Below are 19070 nucleotides of genomic sequence, written 5' to 3'. Positions count from 1 at the left end.
AGAGGAGACTCCTGGCGAACAAACTGGGTGGTAACTTAGACGGGTGATTGAACAGCAGATGCTTAGGAGCCACCGGTTGTTGGAGTACTTTTCACGGGTGACTATACATACCTCTCTCAGGTCCACCCACTGGACTGGGTTACCTTCCTCTTCTAATTAAGAGTGACAATAGCCCTATGACATCATAACTGAAGAGCACGAGAGATTGACTGAGCGTGTGTGGCTGAGCGAACCGCTGCTACTTTTGCTGAGGCAATTTGATTAAAAAAATTTAAAAAATTATTATTATTTTTTTTTTTTAAACTTCAATAATAAACTACAAATAGAAAATTTATAACCTGATTATTGTGAAAGACCACACGAATTAGATGGTTACACATGAGGACCAGCTAGAAGCCTAGCATGTCTTCAAATGTCTGTTGATGTCTTGTCTAAATGTTGTATGTGACCCTTTTTTTGACTGATGGTCAATGACAATGTACTAAATGACCAATAAATGATGAATGCTCCCAATTTTTTAGAATAAGAAGCCAATAAAAGCTACGTTTTAATGAATTAATCATATCAAATTATTGAACAAAGAGTGCGCCCAAAAAGGCACATTTGTCCTTTTCTGTATGCCTCTTGCATACAACCTCCCCCTTACACAGTTACAAATACTGATGTGTTGGGCGCACCACCAATCCAAGACTACCACCATATAATTGAGTAGTCCAGTATATTGGTTCAACTAATGGTTCTAGTATAATAGATCAAATATGTATTAAGTCTGTGCGGATTCATACCTTCTTTTAATTTACTCGTTAACCTGCTCCATATAGCTTATGGACTACTTGAATATTTATGGGATACTACTTTTCCATAGCAAGTTGGTAAATGCCGCTGGGCGGAGAAATGAACGGGAACCCCCCCTTCGCTGACCGAATGCCTGCGATTGGATGTGTACAATTGCAATAGGGAGTACGGACGAAAAATTATTCGATGGTCGCCACCATCAAATTATTTTTTCCCCATTCGCAAATAAAAGTCTGTCTAGGCTGACTATTATTTGGCTTGGAGAGGTCTGAATTCGGGGCGGCCACTGACATCATGTGAGACTTCAGCAGGCTTCGACCCGTCTGCGTTCGCATGGGGACTCCCAGCATTTTTCTGGGTGCACCCACCGTTTTTGTGGGCACGCCCAGGAAACGCTGCCCGCCCCCTACACACCCCGCTCTGTGCAGTGGGTGTGCACATGGGCATATTCACCGATACCCATGTGCAATTCTGCACCGTCAGTCCCCGGACCAAATACCCTTATTACCGTTCAAACCTGAATCACCCCCTTACTTTAAAATAGCTGAAAACTTTAGAAGTCTTCCCTACAGACTACCGCGGACGTGCGCGGTTACACAATCAGTGTCACTGGTAACTTGTCATAAAGATATGCAAGAATTAAAGAACATTTAATGTGTAAGCAATTACAGAGATACTAGCCGCTGTGCCCAGATTAATCCAGGCAAAGGTTTCATGGCGGAACATTTCACCCACTTAGGGGTCAATACTCCATAATACCCCTGCTTAGTGGGTGGCTGCAAATAACTGTCACAGTTTCCAGACTACCCAGGAAGTCACATGTTCTGGGTCATCCAGCAGGTTCACAGGCAGGAGTTACCAAATATCACATTTTCCAGAGGACAATGGTTATTCATTGTGATTGGCTGGCAGGATAAGTGAAGAGACACTGGTTGCACCCATTGTGAATCTCTAAACAACAGAAGTGCGGAAAACAGATGGAAGTAAAGGCCAACACGAGCAGCCCTCTAATACTGAAATGCAGTGGTGGATTCAGGGGGGGGGGGCACCCGGGCACGTGCCCCCCCTGTCATTTCATTTAGTAGCTGAGGACCAGGGCTTTCCAATGAGCCCAGCCCCATGTCTCTAGCCCCTCGGGAACCGGAGATATCGTCTGGCAAATCTGTAACATTTTAATATGGGACCCGTCAATTCCGACCCCCACCTGGTTTCGACGGCTGCCAGTTCCCACCCTAGCATCACAGAAGCTTATGGTTGATCTCATTCAATTTCAAATCGCTGGGCCTTCAATATGTTACCAGGCTGGTCCATATCGGTCAATCGGTTCCAGAGATATTGTGTGTAAACCGATTTTTTTATTTTTGAAATGTAATTTCATGGCTGTTCATGTTCTTTGAGGGCAGATTACTCCGGAACCCAATGTTCCAGTTTCACTGGACCAAAATCATTCTAAGCCCACTCAAAAGTTCTTCAATATGATACTTGTGTTATGTAAATTCCAAAGTTGGTTCCAAAGATATAGCCGGTTAAATGAGAAAACTGGTGAAAGGGGGGGAGGGGTGGTTTTCTCTCCCCCTCACAACAGAAAATGCAGGGACCAGGCTGGTGTAAAAGGGGCCAACCTGGGAATGCATTTTCTGGTGTGAAAGACATATTGGGGGAAATTTACCAATATGAAAAACCTAGTTTTTCGTATTGTTTTTTTCCCTACGGTTGCATACGACTGTTTAAGTCGTATGCAACCTCGTGTTCCGGAGGGTCAGTTACAAAGCAGTCATATACGACTGCTTTGTAACCCTCCGATGGTGTAACCATTCGTATTAGCGGCCGTATATACGGCTGCTAATACAAATTATTTCTAGCAGTCTGCACGGATCAGTCAGATCCGTGCAGGCTGCAGTGTGTAAAAAAAAATAGAAAAATTAAATAAATAAAAAAAAAAACGGCGTGGGGTCCCCCCACAGCCGAAACCAGCACCAGGCTGACAGAGCCTGGAGCCGGTAATTAAAAATCAGGGAACCCGACAAATAGGGGCTCCCCGATTTTTAACAACCAGCTCCAGGTCCGGGGCTGGTTCCCAAAATACGGGGGACAAAATGACTAGGGGTCCCCCGTATTTTAAGAACCAGCCCCAGGCAAAACCAGCCAGCAGGGTAATGCCACAGCCGGGGGGAGACTTTTTATGCAAGTCCCCCCGGCCAAAGCATTAACCCTACCGACCAGTCAGCCTGGCCAGGGGCCCTGGGGGAGTGGGGACCCCCCCCAATAAAGGGGTCCCCCCCCTCCAGGACTTACCTGACCAGGCTGAAGCCTGGTGCTGTCCTCGATGCCCCTGGGCGGTGGGCATCGAGCTGATAGCGGTGTAAAAAATAGAAAAACCATTGTTTTACTGTGGCACTACAAGTGCCAGCAAGCCTCCCCAGCAAGCTGGGACTTGGAGAACCACAAGTCCCAGCCTGCTGGGCATTAAAGGGCCCGCTGGGTCTTGTAGTGCCACCGTAAAAAAAATAGGCTCCTGATTGGCCTGCTAGGCGGCCAATAGAATTCAGTCTGAGGAGAGGCGCCGAATATGAAACTTCTCAGCATCTCTCCTCAGCGCGATGCAGAGACAGCGGAGGCAGCGGGGACCGGCGACAGCTGTGAAGATTACCTGGATTACGTCGGATCAAGAGAAGACTTCTTCAGCGCAGGACCAGGTGAGTAGGATTTCCTTCCACAGCTCCAACATGGATTTCTTCGGACCCGGACACCGCCATGGACCTGGAGGACGACACGGACCGTCGACATGGACCTGGAGGACGACGCAGACAGCCGACATGGACCTGGAGGACGACACAGGACATCAGGACCAGGGCTACCTACGGGATCAAGAAAGGTAAGTATCAGTATGTATGTAATGTGTGTATTGAACTTTTATTTAAAATGGGTGTCAGTGTGTTTTATTTAACTATTTTTTTTACGGTGGCACTACAAGACCCAGCGGGCCCTTTAACCCCTTCCTGACACAGCATGTTTTTGCCTTCCTGACAGAGCCCTTTTTTTCAAATCTGACATGTATCACTTAAGTGGGGATAACTTTTTTTTGCTTTTACTTATCCCAGTGATTTTGAGAATGTTTTTTCGTGACACATTGTACTTCAAGTTAGTGGTAAATTTTCGTCGATACAGTCTGTGTTTTTTTGTGAAAAATACCAAAATGTCGGAAAAAAATGGAAAATTTAGCAATTTGCAAAATGTTAAATTTTCTGCTTGTGAGACAAATAATCATACCACTCAAAATAGTTAATAACTAACATAGACCATATGTCTACTTTATGTTTCCATCATTATTTCAACTTCCTTTTAATTTTTTTGGACACTAGGAGGCTTACAATATGAATAGCAAATTTTCAAATTTTCAAGAAAATTTCAAACACTGATTTTTTTAGGGACCAGTTCAGTTCTGATGTGACTTTGAGGGACTTGTATGTGAGACACCCCCATAAATGATGCCAATTCAAAAACTGCACCCCTCACAGTATTCAAAACAGCATTTTGGAAGTTTGTTAACCCTTTAGGTGTTTCACAGGAATTAAAACAAAGTGTAGGTGAAATTTCAAAATTTCATTTTTTTTGCAGATTTGCAATTTTAATACATTTTTCTAAGGAACACAGTACATTTTACTAGAGAAATGTGACTAAAAATTGATTCCCCCAATTCTTTTGTTTTCATAAATATCCTATATGTGGCCCTAGTGTGCACGTTGACCAAACCACAGGCTTCATAATAGAAGGAGCACCTACTTGATTTTGGAGCCTCCTTTTTATGAGATTATTTTTTAGGCACCATGCAGGTTTCTAGGCACCATAAGATGCTAAAAGTTAGGAACCCCCCCACAAGTGACCCCATTTTGCAAACTACACCCCTCAGGGAATTCATCTAGCGGTATAGTGTACATTTCAAACCCCCAGGGGTTTCACCAATTGTGGTACAACTGGGCAGTGAAAATGAAAAATTAATTTTTTTACACAAAAATGCAGTTCTGGCTCAAAATTTTTCATTTTCACAAGGAATGAAGGAGACAAAGCACCCCAAAATCTGTGCCCCAATTTCTCCCGAGTATGGCAATGCCTCACATGTGACCAAAAAATACCAGTTGGGTGCATGGCAGGACTCAGAAGGGAAGGAGTGATATTTGGATTTTGCAGCACAGATTCTGGTGGAATGTTGGTGGGTGCTATGTCGCATTAGCAAGACCCCCAAAGCACCAATACAGTGGAACCCCCCCACAAGTGACCCCATTTTGCAAACTACACCCCTCAGGGAATTCATCTAGGGGTATAGTGTACATTTCAAACCCCCAGGGGTTTCACCAATTTTGATACAACTGGGCAGTGAAAATGAAAAATTACATTTTTTTACACAAAAATGCAGTTCTGGCTCCAAATTTGTCATTTTCACAAGGAATGAAGGAGACAAAGCACCCCAAAATCTGTGCCCCAATTTCTCCCGAGTACGGCAATGCCTCACATGTGACCAAAAAATACCAGTTGGGTGCATGGCAGGACTCAGAAGGGAAGGAGTGATTTTTGGATTTTGCAGCTCAGATTCTGGTGGAATGTTGGTGGGTGCTACAGTATGTCGCATTAGCAAGACCCCCGAAGCACCAATACAGTGGAACCCCCCCACAAGTGACCCCATTTTGCAAACTACACCCCTCAGGGAATTCATCTAGGGGTATAGTGTACATTTCAAACCCCCAGGGGTTTCACCAATTTTGATACAACTGGGCAGTGAAAATGAAAAATTACATTTTTTTACACAAAAATGCAGTTCTGGCTCCAAATTTGTCATTTTCACAAGGAATGAAGGAGACAAAGCACCCCAAAATCTGTGCCCCGATTTCTCCCGAGTACGGCAATGCCTCACATGTGACCAAAAAATACCAGTTGGGTGCATGGCAGGACTCAGAAGGGAAGGAGTGATTTTTGGATTTTGCAGCTCAGATTCTGGTGGAATGTTGGTGGGTGCTATGTCGCATTAGCAAGACCCCCGAAGCACCAATACAGTGGAAGCCCCCCACAAGTGACCCCATTTTGCAAACTACACCCCTCTGGGAATTCATCTAGGGGTATAATGTACATTTCAAACCCCCAGGGGTTTCACCAATTGTGGTACAACTGGGCAGTGAAAATGAAAAATAAAAATTTTTACACAAAAATGCAGTTCTGGCTCAAAATTTTTCATTTTCAGAAGGTATGAAGGAGAAAAAGCACCCCAAAATCTGTGCCCCAATTTCTCCCGAGTACGGCAATGCTTCATGTGTGACCAAAAAAAGGCAGGACTCAGAAGGGAAGGAGTGATATTTGGATTTTGCAGCTCAGATTCTGGTGGAATTTTGGTGGGTGCTATGTCGCATTAGCAAGACCCCCGAAGCACCAATACAGTGGAACCCCCCCACAAGTGACCCCATTTTGCAAACTACACCCCTCAGGGAATTCATCTAGGGGTATAGTGTACATTTCAAACCCCCAGGGGTTTCACCAATTTTGATACAACTGGGCAGTGAAAATGAAAAATTACATTTTTTTACACAAAAATGCAGTTCTGGCTCAAAATTTTTCATTTTCATAAGGTATGAAGGAGAAAAAGCACCCCAAAATCTGTGCCCCAATTTCTCCCGAGTACGGCAATGCCTCACATGTGACCAAAAAATACCAGTTGGGTGCATGGCAGGACTCAGAAGGGAAGGAGTGATTTTTGGATTTTGCGGCTCAGATTCTGGTGGAATGAATGGTGGGTGCTATGTGGCATTAGCAAGACCCTCGAAGCACGGTGAAATGATGAACCTAATAATCCATAGATGTGTGGTATATTTTAAAACACTCCTTTATACATAGGCCGGGTTTGTCGGGGCAAGTGTCACACTGGAAAATAGTTTGCTTTCTTATTCCCTTTTTATAGCAAACTTTGCACCTTTTTTGTGTCCTGCCCTTTTTTCCAGTGGAGGGGATTTCATCAGGAAAATGCTGCCCTGGTACAATACGGGGGCCAGTACTAGAAGTACTGGGGCCCTCTGCCTGCTGGTTCCCAAATATTAGGCCCTTTATGACTTCCTCTTGAAAGTGTATAAATGTCCCCCTCTGGCTGGTAGAACGGAATAGCACGTAAGTGTTATACAGTGCCATCTGGATGATATACACGGCCAGCTTCTTGTACCAGATTTTTTGTTTTCCGCAGGGCACTGTACGGCTTCAGTACCTGATCTGAAAGATCCACTCCGCCCATGTACCTATTGTAATCCAGGATACAATTAGGTTTTGAGGTGTGGGTACTGGTACCTCGTACAGGGACGGAGGTGGTACTGTCTCCGTGAATTGTTGTCAGTATAAGGACATCCCTCTTGTCCTTATATTTGACCAACAACATATTTTCGGTGCATATTCCCCTGCTTTCACCCCTTCTCATTACTTGGGCAATGTGCGTTTTTGGGAGGCCTCTTTGGTTCTTGCGCACAGTACCGCAAGCTGCTGTACCTCTTGAACCAAGGGCCTTAAACAGGGGGATGCTGGTGTAAAAGTTATCCACATAGAGGTGATAACCTTTATCCAGGAAGGGGTGCACTAAATCCCAGACAATTTTTCCACTAACACCTACGAGGGAGGGGGGGCATTCTGGCGGTTCAATTCTTGAATCCTTCCCTTCATATACCCTAAACCTGTGGGTGTACCCTGAGGTGCTTTCACACAGCTTATACATTTTTATGCCATACCTTGCCCTCTTACTGGGAAGGTACTGGCGGAATTTAACCCTTCCTTTAAAATGTATAAGGGACTCGTCTATGCAAATGAATTTATCTGGGATGTACATCTCTTCAAATTTGGCACTGAAGTGATCAATGACCGGCCTGACTTTGAATAGCCGGTCAAAGGTGGGATCATCTCTGGGTGGGCACTGTGCATTATCGTTGTAATGCAAAAATTTAAGGATTAACTCAAAACGATTCCGGGTCATGGCCATACGGTAAAGTGGGGTGCTGTACAGAACATCTGTACTCCAATATTGCCTAATTTCTGGCTTTTTTACTATGCCCATATGAAACACCAGACCCCAAAACGTCATCATCTCTACTGCATCTACAGGGGTCCACCTAGCAAATGATGACGTGGGGTTTTGAGCAATAAACTGCTGGGCATATAAATTAGTTTGGTCCACCATTAAATTTATAAAATCATCAGAGAAAAATTATTTGAAAAAGTCAATTTCTCTGAGACCTGTTGAATCAAATTGGATTCCTGGGATGGCCAAAAACTCAGGAACCTGGGGCTCAAAATTGTCTGGTGGTGGGGTCCATACGAGATCAATTATTGGGGGGGGGGGGTCTCAGCTGCTCTACGGGGGCGTCTTTGAGGGGGTCCCTCATCACTAGAGGAGGAAGAGGAGCTTAAGATGAATCCTTCAAATTCTCCGCTTGCCTCACTGGCTGTGTCAGAGTCAGAGGCAAGCATGGCATATGCCTCCTCCGCTGAATACATTCTTCTGGATGACTGGGATGACATTTGGGATGACATTTGGGATGACATTTTTATTTTTGTGTTTCTGGTAGTGAAATGTTTCAACACGTGTATAGTGTAGGGGGGGTACAAACTTTATTTCAATGTAGTATGTAGTGTGTATGTAGTGCAAAAAAAAAAAAAAAAGTCCTGCGCCAAAAATTGAGCACAGATGTTGGTCAGTAACGTCCGTCACTGAACAGCGCTCAAAGGCAACAGGAATTTGATCAAAAAAAAAAGATCAACCCTGTGCCGAAAAAGCTGATTAGTGATGTACGTCACTGATCAGCGCACAGTGGCCACAGGACACCCACAAAATCACAGTGTGTGTAAAAAAAAAATTAAAAAAAGACCCCACAGCACCCTCAAAAAAAAAAAAGGTGATCACTGATGCGACACTGATTACCAGTGAGGGGCAGCAGGTGCACAACCTTTGGTGCAACTGACAGTGCAACTGGCAGCAACTGACAGGTATACTGTATATAAAAAAAAAACCCTGCACCCCCAAAAAGTTGCTGATCAGCACAGATATACTGATCAGCACAAAAGGGGGGGTAGCAGACACAAAATATAGCACTCTCTATCACTCTCTGTCACTATCTCTCTCTATCTATCTCTCTCTATCTATCTCTCTATCTCTCACTATCTATCACTCTATGACACTGCAGCAGCAGCACTGACAGTTATATATATAAAATAAACCCTGCAGCCCCAAAAAGGGGGGGTAGCAGACACAAAATATAGCACTCTCTATCACTATCTCTCTATCTCTCTATCTCTCACTATCTATCACTATCTATCACTCTATGACACTGCAGCAGCAGCACTGACAGTTATATATATAAAAAAAAACCTGCAGCCCCAAAAAGGGGGGGTAGCAGACACAAAATATAGCACTCTCTATCACTATCTCTCTATCTCTCACTATCTATCACTATCTATCACTCTATGACACTGCAGCAGCAGCACTGACAGTTATATATATAAACAAAACCCCTGCACCCCCAAAAAGGGGGGGTAGCAGACACAAAATATAGCACTCTCTGTCACTATCTCTCTATCTCTCTCTATCTCTCTCTCTATCTCTCTATCACACTGCAGCAGCAGCAGGAAGTCCCAAGAAGTCAGATCCAGGAAGCGTCCAGCACGCTACAAGCAGTGATCAGGTGATCAGGTAAGGTATTTGCAAGGATCAGGTAAGTATTTGCAAGGATCAGGTCAGTATCACGGCAGATAGGCACGGTGACCGCTCTGCACGCAATTCCAGACCGGAATGGCGTCTGCAGCGCAGTCACCGTTAGTTTAAATGTCGCGCCTTGGCTGTGATTGGTCCGTGGGTCCCACGGACCAATCATAGCCTTGGGGGCAGGTGGGGTGAGGTGTCGTCGTCACCGATGACCCCCTCATGCCCCCTGACGCCCGGCGGTGATTGACACCTGTGTTACCGAGCGTCTGATTCGCTGGTAACACAGGAAAACGCTGTGAATGGCTGTTCACACTGAATAGCCAATCACAGCGATCGCCGACGGGGGGGCGGCATCGCAGCCCCCCCTGGGCATGCAGGGACATGTCTGCTGTCAGGGACAGCAGACATCGTCCCTCTGTCACTGCGTCTCTAGACGCAGTGACAGTTTAAATTCATGACGTACATTTATGCCATGTGTCGGGAAGTACATCCCGACCATGAAGTAAATGTACGTCAAATGTCGGGAAGGGGTTAATGCCCAGCAGGCTGGGACTTGTGGTTCTCCAAGTCCCAGCTTGCTGGGGAGGCTTGCTGGCACTTGTAGTGCCACAGTAAAAAACAATGGTTTTTCTATTTTTTACACCGTTATTAGCTCGATGTTTACCGCCCAGGGGCATCGAGGACAGCACCAGGCTTCAGCCTGGTCAGGTAAGTCCTGGAGGGGGGGGGACCCCTTTATTGGGGGGGTCCCCACTCCCCCAGGGCCCCTGGCCAGGCTGACTGGTCGGTAGGGTTAATGCTTTGGCCGGGGGGACTTGCATAAAAAGTCTCCCCCCGGCTGTGGCATTACCCTGCTGGCTGGTTTTGCCTGGGGCTGGTTCTTAAAATACGGGGGACCCCTAGTCATTTTGTCCCCCGTATTTTGGGAACCAGCCCCGGACCTGGAGCCTGGGGCTGGTTGTTAAAAATCGGGGAGCCCCTATTTGTCGGGTTCCCTGATTTTTAATTACCGGCTCCAGGCTCTGTCAGCCTGGTGCTGGTTTCGGCTGTGGGGGGGACCCCACGCCGTTTTTTTTATTATTTATTTAATTTTTCTATTTTTTTTCACTGAAGCCTGCACGGATCTGACTGATCCGTGCAGGCTAAAACGCAAATAGAACAGGAAAATGGTGTTCTATTTTCCTGTCGTATTTGCGTGGGTGTTTTACACCACTAAGCAGCCGTATTATCAGTACGGCTGCTTAGTAAATCAGAAACCACCATTCTTTTGAATGGTGATTTCTGTCGTATCCTATCGATGGTGTAGGGCATTCGTATTTGTAACTACAAATACGAATGTTCCATCTTTAGGACTACGAATTGTTGTATTTTTGGGATTGTAAATCCCGAAAATACAAATTCGTAAAAAAAAGGTGTATTTCTCCCTACGAATACACCTTTTTTCTACGAATCCATTTTGGTAAATGTCCCCCATTATTTCAAATAGCCGGGACCTGCAGTGCTCTGAATACAGCCAGGCTCTGCCACTGTCAGTGGCTATCACTTCTGCCCGGCTGCGGCTGTCCCCCATTTACCCCGAGCATGTATTCCCCCATGGCAATGAGCATGCAATCCCACATGGCAACGAGCATGGAACCTCTGGCAATGAGCATGGAACCCTTGGCAATGAGCATGTAGATAAGCAACACTTATGTAGCATAATTTTTTAATAGGCATTATGGTGTTTGGCATAATACATAATGGACATAATGGCGTGTAACTTAACGTGGGTACTTGTTTCCTAGCACGGCCACACCGATTAAGATCGGGGTGGTCGTGCTGAAAAAAATCGGGTCGATCGCATCGCATGCGATTTGGTCGCATGCGATGCGATCGACGCGACCGACCGATTTTTGACCCGATTTTTTCATTAAATCCAATGTAAATTGGGTCCCTGGGACCCAATTTTACATTGGATTGAATGAAAAAAATTCCAAACCCCCCCAAATTGAAGCGCGTACACAGCGCCCCACGATAGACGGCAACCCGAAGCGTGGCGAGCGCAGCGAGCCCGCGAGGGGCGGCGGTACGCGTCCTCCGACCTTTTCATGCCCTACTATCCACTAGGGCGTGGAGTGAGAATAGAATAGTGTGGCGAGCGCAGCGAGCCACCGAGCCCGAAGCGTGGCGAGCGCAGCGAGCCCCGCGAGGGGACGCGGATACCTTCACAGGTAATCGCGTCCCTTCGCGGGCTTCACAGGTGTCTGCGTCGCCACGGACACCTGTGAAGCCCGCGAAGGGACGCGTTTACCTGTGAAGGTATCCGCGTCCCCTCGCCACGCTTCGGGCTCGGTGGCTCGCTGCGCTCGCCACACTATTCTATTCTCACTCCACGCCCTAGTGGATAGTAGGGCATGAAAAGGTCGGAGGACGCGTACCGCCGCCCCTCGCGGGCTCGCTGTGCTCGCCACGCTTCGGGTTGCCGTCTATCGTGGGGCGACGACGGGGACATTTATAATGTGAAATGGGTCATATTGACCCATTTCACATTTTTTAACATTTTTACACCATTTCAATGTTAAAAAATTTTTTAACATTGAATCCTATGTAAAAATCGGGTGCATCGCGTCGCATCGCGTCGGGACCAATGTTAATGGTCCCGACCGACGCGATGCCCCCGATATTTTACCGTTCCCGACAAGATTTCAATGTTAAAATTTTTTTTAACATTGAAGTCAATGCAAATATCGGGGGCATCGCGTCGGTCGCGTCGGGACCAATGTTAATGGTCCCGACCGACGCGATGCCCCCGATTTTTGTCTCCTAGCCGGCAAAATGGACCTGATTTCAAAAGAAATCGGGTCCATCGGGGTAATCGTGTCCCTTAATTAAGGGACACGATTACTTAAGATTGTGGCCGTGCTAGGAAACAAGTACCTTAACGTGTAATGGACATTATGGTGTAAATGTTTAATGCGCGCCTTTGGTGGACAATGTCCCTGTTTATGAAGCGTATTGTGAATATTGGCTTAATTCATGTGGCATTATGTGAATTCTGGCTCAATCCGTGTGGCATTATGTGAATTCTGGCTCAATCCGTGTGGCATTATGTGAATATTGGCTTAATTCATGTGGCATTATGTGAATTTTGACTCAATACATTTGGCATCATGTGTAAGGGACAAGTATAATGGAGTCTAGTATTTTGTTGCATAATGTGTAGAAGTTGTATATGGTGTTGTACACTACACTCAAGGACACGCCCCCTGTTGAGTGGCCACACCCCCTTTTCCGGAGCGTGCCTTCGGCGCATACACAACTACATCCTTCACTTTTGTCGCCATGGTGGGCCTCCGTACTTTAAATGCCAGGGCCTATTTTTAATCCCATTCCCACTTTCTCTCTGCTGCTCTCTTAGCATGTACACTGGCACCACTAACACCGCCGCTCCCCCACCTAAACCTTCTTTTATCATGGTGCCCCCCCTGTCATTTTATCCTGGATCCGCCCCTGCTGAAATGGAAACAGTCCCTTTATTTTACATTTACGGAGTACATTTTGGTATGGCTGCTGTTGTGAAACATTTATAATAAATGGTTTGATAATCTATTGCTGCTACTCCCCTGCATGTGCCCATCATCTGTGTATCCTCCCCTGGCCCCACCCCTTGCATGTGCCCATCTCCTTTGCATCCTTACCTGCATGCACCCATCATCTGTTCATCCTCCCATGGCCCCACCCCCTGCATGCACCCATCATCTGTGTATCCTCCCCTGGCCCCACCCCCTGCATGCACCCATCATGTGTGTATCCTCCCCTGGCCCCACCCCCTGCATGCACCCATCATGTGTGTATCCTCCCCTGGCCCCACCCCCTGCATGCACCCATCATCTGTGTATCCTCCCCTGGCCCCACCCCCTGCATGCACCCATCATGTGTTGTATCCTCCCCTGGCCCCACCCCCTGCATGCACCCATCATGTGTGTATCCTCCCCTGGCCCCACCCCCTGCATGCACCCATCATGTGTGTATCCTCCCCTGGCCCCACCCCCTGCATGCACCCATCATGTGTGTATCCTCCCCTGGCCCCACCCCCTGCATGCACCCATCATCTGTGTATCCTCCCCTGGCCCCACCCCCTGCATGCACCCATCATCTGTGTATCCTCCCCTGGCCCCACCCCCTGCATGCACCCATCATGTGTGTATCCTCCCCTGGCCCCACCCCCTGCATGCACCCATCATGTGTGTATCCTCCCCTGGCCCCACCCCCTGCATGCACCCATCATCTGTGTATCCTCCCCTGGCCCCACCCCCTGCATGCACCCATCATCTGTGTATCCTCCCCTGGCCCCACCCCCTGCATGCACCCATCATCTGTGTATCCTCCCCTGGCCCCACCCCCTGCATGCACCCATCATGTGTGTATCCTCCCCTGGCCCCACCCCCTGCATGCACCCATCATGTGTGTATCCTCCCCTGGCCCCACCCCCTGCATGCACCCATCATGTGTGTATCCTCCCCTGGCCCCACCCCCTGCATGCACCCATCATGTGTGTATCCTCCCCTGGCCCCACCCCCTGCATGCACCCATCATCTGTGTATCCTCCCCTGGCCCCACCCCCTGCATGCACCCATCATCTGTGTATCCTCCCCTGGCCCCACCCCCTGCATGCACCCATCATGTGTGTATCCTCCCCTGGCCCCACCCCCTGCATGCACCCATCATGTGTGTATCCTCCCCTGGCCCCACCCCCTGCATGCACCCATCATGTGTGTATCCTCCCCTGGCCCCACCCCCTGCATGCACCCATCATGTGTGTATCCTCCCCTGGCCCCACCCCCTGCATGCACCCATCATCTGTGTATCCTCCCCTGGCCCCACCCCCTGCATGCACCCATCATCTGTGTATCCTCCCCTGGCCCCACCCCCTGCATGCACCCATCATCTGTGTATCCTCCCCTGGCCCCACCCCCTGCATGCACCCATCATGTGTGTATCCTCCCCTGGCCCCACCCCCTGCATGCACCCATCATGTGTGTATCCTCCCCTGGCCCAACCCCCTGCATGCACCCATCATCTGTGTATCCTCCCCTGGCCCCACCCCCTGCATGCACCCATCATGTGTGTATCCTCCCCTGGCCCCACCCCCTGCATGCACCCATCATCTGTGTATCCTCCCCTGGCCCCACCCCCTGCATGCACCCATCATGTGTGTATCCTCCCCTGGCCCCACCCCCTGCATGCACCCATCATGTGTGTATCCTCCCCTGGCCCCACCCCCTGCATGCACCCATCATGTGTGTATCCTCCCCTGGCCCCACCCCCTGCATGCACCCATCATGTGTGTATCCTCCCCTGGCCCCACCCCCTGCATGCACCCATCATCTGTGTATCCTCCCCTGGCCCCACCCCCTGCATTCACCCATCATCTGTGTATCCTCCCCTGGCCCCACCCCCTGCATGCACCCATCATGTGTGTATCCTCCCCTGGCCCCACCCCCTGCATGCACCCATCATGTGTGTATCCTCCCCTGGCCCCACCCCCTGCATGCACCCATCATCTGTGTATCCTCCCCTGGCCCCACCCCCTGCATGCACCCATCATCTGTGTATCCTCCCCTGGCCCCACCCCCTGCATGCACCCATCATCTGTGTATCCTCCCCTGGCCCCACCCCCTGCATGCACCCATCATGTGTGTATCCTCCCCTGGCCCCACCCCCTGCATGCACCCATCATGTGTGTATCCTCCCCTGGCCCCACCCCCTGCATGCACCCATCATGTGTGTATCCTCCCATGGCCCCACCCCCTGCATGCACCCATCATCTGTGTATCCTCCCCTGGCCCCACCCCCTGCATGCACCCATCATGTGTGTATCCTCCCATGGCCCCACCCCCTGCATGCACCCATCATCTGTGTATCCTCCCCTGGCCCCACCCCCTGCATGTGCCCATCATGTGTGTATCCTCCCATGGCCCCACCCCCTGCATGTGCCCATCATGTGTGTATCCTCCCATGGCCCCACCCCCTGCATGCACCCATCATCTGTGCATCCTCTGTGCCACACCTCAGGGTACAAGGCCCGGCGAGCCTACATTTATGCCCTTCCTATATGTAAACAAATGACCAGGAACATGGGCACAGCCATATTGGACTTGGTCATGTGATTAACCTGAGCAATCGGCACCACAGATCCCGCAACGCTTCCTATTTCTACCTACAGTTTCCAAATGTGCAGGGCATGGGGAAAGAAGACGCAATGGGGCTCATTCAGGTGCCGTTGGATTTGACGTCACTGATAAGAGTACTGGGTTACTTACATGACCGCGGTCAGGATTTTATGTATCAGGATCCCGGGGGTTGATCTTTTTGACTGCTGATATCGTATGCATCTTGGTCGCACCTCCCAACATGGTCGCACCTCCCCGTCCCCTTCCCACATGGTCGCACCTCCCCGTCACCTTCCCACATGGTCACACCTCCCCGTCACCTTCCCACATGGTCGCACCTCCCCGTCACCTTCCCACATGGTTGAACCTCTCCGTCACCTTCCCACATGGATGAACCTCTCTGTCACCTTCCCACACAGTCACAACTCTGCACATGGTCATACCTCCCCGTTACCTTTTCATATGGTCGTACCTCACCGTCACCTTCCCGCACGGTCGTACCTCTCCGTCACCTTCCAGCGCGGTCGTACCTCTCCGTCACCTTCCAGCACGGTCGTACCTCTCCGTCACCTTCCAGCGCGGTCGTACCTCTCCGTCACCTTCCCGCACGGTCGTACCTCTCCGTCACCTTCCCGCACGGTCGTACCTCTCCGTCACCTTCCCGCACGGTCGTACCTCTCCGTCACCTTCCCGCACGGTCGTACCTCTCCGTCACCTTCCCGCACGGTCGTACCTCCCCGTCACCTTCCAGCATGGTCATACCTCCCCATCACCTTTTCATATGGTCGTACGGATTCAGTACTGGATCCCGACGCCGGAATCCCGACAGCCGAAATGCCGACAAAGGGGGGGGGGACGTGGATCGCCCCCCCTTGCGGGCTCGCTGCACTCGCCACGCAGCGGGCCCGGTGCCTCGCTACGCTCGGCACACTAATTTATTCTCCCTCCGGGGGTGTCGTGGACACCCACGGGGGAGAAAGTGTCGGGATTTCGGCGGTCGGGATTCTGAACGCCAAAATCCCGACCGCCGGGATTTTAACTGCATCCCGGTCATACCTCCTCATCACTTTCTCACACGGTTGTACCTCTGCGTCACCTTCCCACGCGGTTGTACCTCTGTGTCACCTTCCCACGCGGTCGTACCTCTCCCTCACCTTCCCACACGGTCGTACCTCCTCGTCACCTTCTCATATGGTCATACCTCCTCGTCACCTTCCCACATGGTAGTACTGTACCTCACCGTCACCTTCCCACATAGTCGTACCTCCTCGTCACCTTCCCACGCGGTCGTACCTCCTCGTCACCTTCCCACGCGGTCGTACCTCCTCGTCACCTTCCCACGCGGTCGTACCTCCTCGTCACCTTCCCACGCGGTCGTACCTCCTCGTCACCTTCCCACGCGGTCGTACCTCCTCGTCACCTTCCCACGCGGTCGTACCTCCTCGTCACCTTCCCACGCGGTCGTACCTCCTCGTCACCTTCCCACGCGGTCGTACCTCCTCGGCCCCTTCCCACACGGTCGTACCTCCTCGGCCCCTTCCCACACGGTCGTACCTCCTCGGCCCCTTCCCACACGGTCGTACCTCCTCGGCCCCTTCCCACACGGTCGTACCTCCTCGGCCCCTTCCCACACGGTCGTACCTCCCCGTCCCCTTCCCACACGGTCGTACCTCCCCGTCCCCTTCCCACACGGTCGTACCTCCCCGTCCCCTTCCCACACGGTCCTACCTCCCCGTCACCTTCCCACACGGTCCTACCTCTCCGTCACCTTCCCACACGGTCCTACCTCTCCGTCACCTTTCCACACGGTCGTACCTCTCCGTCACCTTCCCACACGGTCGTACCTCTCCATCACCTTCCTATATGGTCGTACCTCTCCCATCACCTTCCTATATGGTCGTACCTCTCCCATCACCTTCCTATATGGTAGTACCTCTCCCTCACCTTCCTATATGGTAGTACCTCTCCGTCACCTTCCCACATGGTCGTACCTCTCCGTCACCTTCCCACATGGTCGTACCTCTCCGTCACCTTCCCACATGGTCGTACCTCTCCGTCACCTTCCCACATGGTAGTACCTCTCCCTCACCTTCCCACATGGTAGTACCTCTCCGTCACCTTCCCACATGGTCGTACCTCTCCGTCACCTTCCCACATGGTCGTACCTCTCCATCACCTTCCCACATGGTCGTACCTCTCCATCACCTTCCCATATGGTCGTACCTCTCCATCACCTTCCTATATGGTCGTACCTCTCCATCACCTTCCTATATGGTCGTACCTCTCCATCACCTTCCCACACGGTTGTACTTCTCCCTCACCTTCCCACATGGTTGTACCTCCTCGTCATCTTCACACATGGTTGTACCTCCTCGTAACTTTCCCACATGGTCGTACCTCTCCGTCACCTTCCCACATGGTCGTACCTCTCCGTCACCTTCCCACATGGTCGTACCTCTCCGTCACCTTCCCACATGGTCGTACCTCTCCGTCACCTTCCCACATGGTCGTACCTCTCCGTCACCTTCCCACATGGTCGTACCTCTCCGTCACCTTCCCACATGGTCGTACCTCTCCGTCACCTTCCCACATGGTCGTACCTCTCCGTCACCTTCCCACATGGTCGTACCTCTCCGTCACCTTCCCACATGGTCGTACCTCTCCGTCACCTTCCCACATGGTCGTACCTCTCCGTCACCTTCCCACATGGTCGTACCTCTCCGTCACCTTCCCACATGGTCGTACCTCTCCATCACCTTCCCACATGGTCGTACCTCTCCATCACCTTCCTATATGGTAGTACCTCTCTATCACCTTCCCACACGGTTGTACTTCTCCATCACCTTCCCACATGGTTGTACCTCCTCGTCATCTTCACACATGGTTGTACCTCCTCGTAACTTTCCCACATGGTCGTACCTCTCCGTCACCTTCCCACATGGTCGTACCTCTCCGTCACCTTCCCACATGGTCGTACCTCTCCGTCACCTTCCCACATGGTCGTACCTCTCCGTCACCTTCCCACATGGTCGTACCTCTCCGTCACCTTCCCACATGGTCGTACCTCTCCGTCACCTTCCCACATGGTCGTACCTCTCCGTCACCTTCCCACATGGTCGTACCTCTCCATCACCTTCCCACATGGTCGTACCTCTCCATCACCTTCCCACATGGTCGTACCTCTCCATCACCTTCCTATATGGTCGTACCTCTCCATCACCTTCCTATATGGTAGTACCTCTCTATCACCTTCCCACACGGTTGTACTTCTCCATCACCTTCCCACATGGTTGTACCTCCTCGTCATCTTCACACATGGTTGTACCTCCTCGTAACTTTCCCACATGGTCGTACCTCTCCATCACCTTCCCACATACACTCCACTTAATGTGATGTATGATCAG

This window comes from Crinia signifera, chromosome 4 (genome assembly GCF_055691185.1).
Source record: "Crinia signifera chromosome 4, ASM5569118v1, whole genome shotgun sequence".
NCBI lineage: Eukaryota > Metazoa > Chordata > Amphibia > Anura > Myobatrachidae > Crinia > Crinia signifera.
This window is presented reverse-complemented; position numbering follows the sequence as displayed.